The sequence below is a fragment of the Gorilla gorilla genome, chromosome 11 (assembly GCF_029281585.2).
Source record: "Gorilla gorilla gorilla isolate KB3781 chromosome 11, NHGRI_mGorGor1-v2.1_pri, whole genome shotgun sequence".
NCBI lineage: Eukaryota > Metazoa > Chordata > Mammalia > Primates > Hominidae > Gorilla > Gorilla gorilla.
The window spans coordinates 31,908,324-31,914,282 of record NC_073235.2 but is presented as its reverse complement, the minus strand read 5'-3'; the positions used below and the strand labels follow the sequence as shown (position 1 = coordinate 31,914,282).

At 52.7% G+C, this 5,959-nt stretch overlaps 1 long non-coding RNA gene across 1 annotated transcript; it reads left to right on the top strand.

The window, feature by feature from the left end:
* The first annotated feature begins 1,721 nt into the window (after positions 1 to 1,721).
* On the top strand, positions 1,722 to 5,745 carry LOC129532218 (uncharacterized). The gene is made up of 3 exons (XR_008677865.2): positions 1,722 to 3,722; positions 4,171 to 4,364; positions 5,449 to 5,745. It is a non-coding gene; the product is annotated as an uncharacterized lncRNA (long non-coding RNA).
* The last annotated feature ends 214 nt before the right edge of the window (positions 5,746 to 5,959 follow it).

The following is a 5,959-nucleotide window of genomic DNA, read 5'->3' as shown; positions in this document are numbered from 1 at the left end:
TGAGGCCTTGTCAGTGAGGCCTTGTCAATAAGGTCCTGGTCAGTGAGGACTTGTTAGTAAGGACTTTGTCAGTGAGGCCTTGTCAGTGAGGCCTGGTCAGTAAGGACCTTGTCAGTGAGGCCTTGTCAGGGAGGCCTGGTCAGTAAGGTCCTGTTCAGTGAGGCCTTGTCCGTGAGGCCTTGTCAGTAAGGTCCTGGTCAGTGGAGTCATGGTCATTGTGGGCCTGGCAGCGGGGGTCTGGTTAGTGGGTCCTGGTGATGGGGGTCTAATCAGTGAGGGTGTGGTCAGGGAAGACCTGATGTGTGGGGTCTGGTCAGCAGGAACCTGGTCAGTGGGGACTGCTGAGCGCTGCTTGGAGAAGCCAGGTGCATTGCACGTTATCGAGGGCCCTCTGGACAGCTGGGATGGCCCAGTGATGCCCAACGGCCTGGTCAAAAGTGGACAAAGCAGTTGTTTGGATGGACCTGGGAGATGTTGCTCAGAGATTCTGACAGGACAAAGGTGAAGAAAGGGTCAGAGTGGCTGGAGAGATGGTCACAGTCTATGGGCTGCACAGGATGGAGAAAGCCAGGGAACAGGCAGGGTGGGCAGTGGGGTGCAGGGAGAGGCAGGTGCATGGTGGGACGTCAGAACCTGTGAAGGCTGTGAGGGTGTTAGGTGGGTTGGGCTCCAGGTGCACCCTCAGTGCACTGGGTGGGTCTCACCCCAAGCTCCCTGGACCCCAGCCAGGTGATGTGGTCACTCCCTGGGGGACTGCTCTCAGGCTCCGGCTACCTACCATGGGCAGCGCTGTCCCATCTCAGGACTGGACTTTCTCAGATCCTGTAGAGGGCACAGCCTCCACCCAGGAGGGGCAACCCCATGGTGCAGCCTGAGCTCTCCATGGGCCTGGAGCATCCCCTGCCAGCCTTGTGCTCCCCATTCTCCCAGGTCCCACTTTTCCAGTGTCAGCCAGCAGGGATGCCCCATCCTCCCTTCCCCATGTGTCTCCTGGGCTGAAACTTGTGGCAGATTGGGACAGGGATGGTGCTTCCCTCAGGCCCATTTGGGAAGGGGACTGGCTCCCAGACTGGTGCAGGTCCTCAGCTCTGCCTCGATTGGCTTAGAGTGAGATGGATCAGTCAGTTCCCTGAAGGTGAAGATAAGGGACTGTCCCTGCTGTTGGGAAGCTGGTCTAGGGATGGAGGACTTAACAGGTCCTCCCAGGCTGTCAGGCCTGGCAGCACTGTCTTGTCTTAGGACTCAGAAAGTCCAGTCCTGAGATGAGACAGTGCTGCCCAGGGCGGGTGGCTGGGGCCTGACAGTATTCCCCAAGTGATTGACCACATCACACATCCAGGGTCTAGTGAGCCTGGCCTGAGACGTGCCCAGTACACTGAAGGTGCACCTGGAGCCCACTCCACCTGATGCCTCCACAGCCCTCGCAGGGTCTGACCTCCCAGCATGCACCTGCCTCTCCCTGCACCCCAGCTGTCCACCCTGCCTGTTCCCTGACTTCCTCCATCCTGTCCAGCAGGATGGGATGGACATGGGGACAGCCTGTGTGCACATTTCATGGCGAGTGGGAGTGACACACCATCTCTGGGAGGCACCATGGTTCCTGCCAAACCCGATCCCAAGACTCTGTCCTTGAGGTGGTTTTACCAAACCCCAAACCCAGAACTGCGGTTGTGGCTCAGGGGTCAGCTCCTGCTAGTGCCAGGACACTACTGGGAGGCTGGGACCCGACCAAAGCCCATGGTGTCTCTGGCCTGAGGACAAGGTGTCTTGGAACCATAAGGCCAGGCCACAGTGGCCATTGGGTCATAGGGGCTCAGCCCCAATATTTGTCCTTCCCTGGCTCCTTCTGGTTCGGTCCCATCAGGGCCCTGGATCCCAAGACTCAGCATCCAAGGTCCCCTCCAGGAATCCTGGCAGCTCGGCATACTTTATCCTGTTTCATCTGAGAGCAAAAATGTAAAATTGGATGCACAGAAAAATGACTCAAAGTGCTTAATGACTAGAAGAAATCTAGGAGCAGCAAGAAGGTAATGTGGAGGGAGGGACCTCCATGACAGATGTCTGCAGAGCCAGGGGTACAGGCACCCAGTGCTGTGGCCTGGCACCACCTGCATCTCAGAGAGTGGGTGGCACACTCCTTACCCAGAGGACAGCAGGCCTGGTCACCAGCTTTTCTACCTGTCCCTGTAAGCATCACATTGCTGGAGGAAAATCTCATGCCAGAGCTTGGACCATCCCTAGCTCAGGGATTAGGGGTTGTCCCTTGGTGACCTAAATGAAAAAACAGGTCCAGAACAGAGTTCCTGATGCTGGACACTCATTCAGTCTTTGAATCGTGGGAGGGGAGGCCTGGTACTAGGTAGACCTAACCTCTTTGAGGAACCACAGAGCCCAAGGCCGGAAACCTCCAGAATCCTCCACCCCCTGATCCTCCCTGGGGACCCCTGTGGCCTGTCTCACTGAGCACTCTTCCATCTGTAGATGTCTGGGCTGCTGTACAAGGGAGTCCCTTTTCAGGTGTGGTGCTAGACATGGTCACTCCTGCTGGATGTCTAGATGGTAGAAACCAAGGACCTAGGGAAATAGGTACAGCCTTTCCACGCTCATCCAGAGCAGGACAAACAGGCCAGGCGGTGTCAGGAGCCCAGGTCTCCAGCTGGAGGGAACGTCAACCCTGCGGTGGGAGCAGGAGCCCTTTGCACATCCTAGGCACAGATGGTAATGTAGACACCACAGGTAAGCTGGGCTTGGTACCTACCCCTCCCCGATTCAGAAAGAAACCAAACAAGGAGCTTTGTGTGGAATGAAACCTCCTTTCCTCCCAGAAGCACTGCTGACTGTTTGGTGGTTGCCATTTGTGGCAGTGAGCCTTTGTTTGTTCTGAGGTTGGGCTGGTTTCTCCTCTTGGCCCTGCCCTACAGATCATAAAGGAGAATAGCAAGAGGTCCCCAGCAAACATCCACAGATGGCCTTGGAAATAAGTCACCTTGTGAGAAACATGTCATGTTCTGGGAGGGATAAGGCATCAAGTAAGGCCTATGGGGTTGGAGGATCCCTGGGCAGGTGGGGCAATCCTTGGAGTCTTCCCATGGGAATAGGGAGGTCCTGGGGCAGAGGCAGGGGTTCCACAGGAGTCACAGAGCTACCAAGGGCTCTCCTGTGCCAGGAAGCAGTCAACACCATGGACTGAACACCTGCTGGGCTCCAAGCCCTGGTCCAGGTTGGGGCATGTGGGGCCAGGAGGCAGCTCAGAGAGGGAGGCAGAGAGAAGTGTGCTGAGAGGGCACCCATTTCTGGGTGTAATGTGGTCCAGAGATTTTGGCTGGGAAGGGTTTCCAGAGTTTCATATGTGTTATGGAGCTGCTTCCTTTCCCTAGCCTCACCCTGCAGGAATGCCAGTGAACATATTGCTGACATCTTGGAGCTCAGTACCCTCATAGTGTAACGGCGTCAGCAGATCTGCCTGTGCTTGGACTTCCTGTACTACCCATTCCTGAGGGGCGATGCTTCTGCAGGGCCTGTGACTTGGTGCACAACTTCAGACACCATCATCTTGCAGCAGCACCGCACCCTCACTAGCCAGGGTGTTGATGACTTCCTCAAGGCCAAGGCCTCATTCAAGGCTTCAGACTTCATTGATGCACTTGTGCTGAGCAAGGTGGCTTCTCTGGGATCTTAATTCAGGAGGTAGAATGGAACGTGAGATCAAGTGTCTGATCAAGGTACTTGAACTTGATCTGGAGGGCTCTGGGGAGCCATGGAAGGTGCTGGATAAAGGAGTGACAGTCAGCTATGTTTTAGAGATGATTGTAGAAGGCTGCCTGGAAGGAGTGAACAAGAGCCAGGAGACCAGGGAGGGAGCTTGTGGGGCAGGTCTGGAGATGGCAAGGGAGGGATCCTGCTTGGATGAAAGGTCTTCAGGGACTGTCTCAGGTTACACACAGGTGTCCTCAGAGCTAGTGTGTTCAGAGTCTTTCCTCCAGGATGAAAATGGGAAGGAGTAGTCAGACGAGGGCATATAAATGGAAGCTGGCATATTCATGAGTGCTGGTGGTGGTCCCGGTGTGGGACTACTGTGGGAACAGGGGTCTCTCCATCCAGGGATATGATGGATGGACCCTACATCACTCCATTCTGCCCTTCCTTTCCCTCCTCCCATTCTCCCGAAAGCCTCAGTGTATGGGCGCTGTTCATCCTCTGGTGCTGAAGCAGCCAAGAGACACAAGTCTGCCTGGCTGCCTCTTAGGATATGACAGCAGAGCCAGTGGCCTCTACTAGATCCTGTACAACCTCACAAAACACCCAGATGTTGGGAGTGCTGCCAGCCTGTGATGGAAGAGTCCTAATCCTGAAGACATTGAATGGTGGGTGCAGGGCCTCATGGCCTGTTCCCCAGCCCCTCTCATTGGCTCTGCTCCAGGTGGTGAAGGGGGAAAATGTTTTTGTCAATTCTGTCATGATTGCCTAGCAAGAAAAGGAGCAGAACCCAGAAGCAGTAAAATCAGTTAGTAAAATCAGTTTTCTTTTCTGAACTACATTTCTGCCATCTCTAATTGAGGGGAATTCCTTCTACTCCACGAGGTTGCTTGGAGAATGACTGACAGTGTATGTAGAGCAGGTGCCAGCCAGCAGGCGTTTGGTGTCCAGACCACTCTTCCCCCTTGATTTTCTGCCTATATTTTCATTTTGTTTCCAAGACCCTCACTCCCCTTAATTTTGCTTTTCCCTCTGATTCCCACCTTATCTTCTATCCCGTGGATTCACCAGGATCTAAGTGGGTAACAGTCATCTATGCATGTATGTGTATGTATGTATGTTCTCTGTTGGTGTTGGAGTATGGTGTGTGTGTGTGAGAGAGAAAGAATGTGTGTGTGTGTGTGAGAGAGAGAGAGAGTGTGTGTGTGTGTGTGTGTGTGTGTGTGTGTGTGTGTTGGGGTCACTGAGGGACTGAAACTCTCCACACCAGGCTGTGGTCCTGCTCACTGCTGGAGGCGCTGTCAGGGCTCTTGCCATTGACCCTCCAAGTCTCATTCTTGTAGTGCAGGCAGGGCCTTCTGGAGGAATCATGCCCTTGGAAGAAGCCCTGAGGAGTGACTGGTGTGTATTGGTGGATAAATAACCCAACTCGCTTGCTCTGGGTGGGATGACTCTGAGGCACATGTTCTATGCTGTCTCTCAGAGGTACCCGGCAGGGCTGAGTCCTGGCTGCCCACAGTGGAAACTTTCTTGATGAAGGTCCCTTTAACTGCTACATTCCATTCCTGTCTCAGTTCCCCACTCCTCTACTGGTGTTGCCTGCAATTAGTACTCTAAGGAAGAACTGGCAGTAGAATTACTGTCCTGGAGTCATCTCCAGATAAAATTTTTATACTTGAATCTTTGCCTCAGGATCTACTTCCAGGAAACTTAAACTAAGACACACATTTTTCTTTCCTCCAATCTTCATAGACCTGTTGTGCTGTTTTTACCAAAAAGGATGATGAGGATCAGAGAGGAAAAGTCACTTGCCCAAAGTCACACAGCTGAACAGTGGTGGAGTTCAACTTTGACTGTGGGCTGTCTGGCCCCAAGATGTATGCTTGTTTCTCTCCCAAGAGGCTCCTTTCTTATCAGGCTCAAATGAATGAAAGGAGGATGTTAAAGGTAGGATCTCTGAAGCCTGTGCCAGTGGAACCCCAGCTCATGGCTGGCACCTGTGTTCTCATTCTTACCTCATTAAGAGTAAAGTTTATTGAGTTTATTGAATTTATGTGTCTTTAGTGAGATCATATATTAGTAAGAACTGGGACCAAACAGATTTTCTGACTCTAAAAGAGAGATTTTCACAGAAACAGATATATACCTATAAGTATACAGACACGCATACACACATTTCTTTACTGCTCATAAAAATTAGTCCTTATTAGAATGTGGGATGTATAAATGTAAGAGAATTTTCATGTTAAAATTGACAGATACA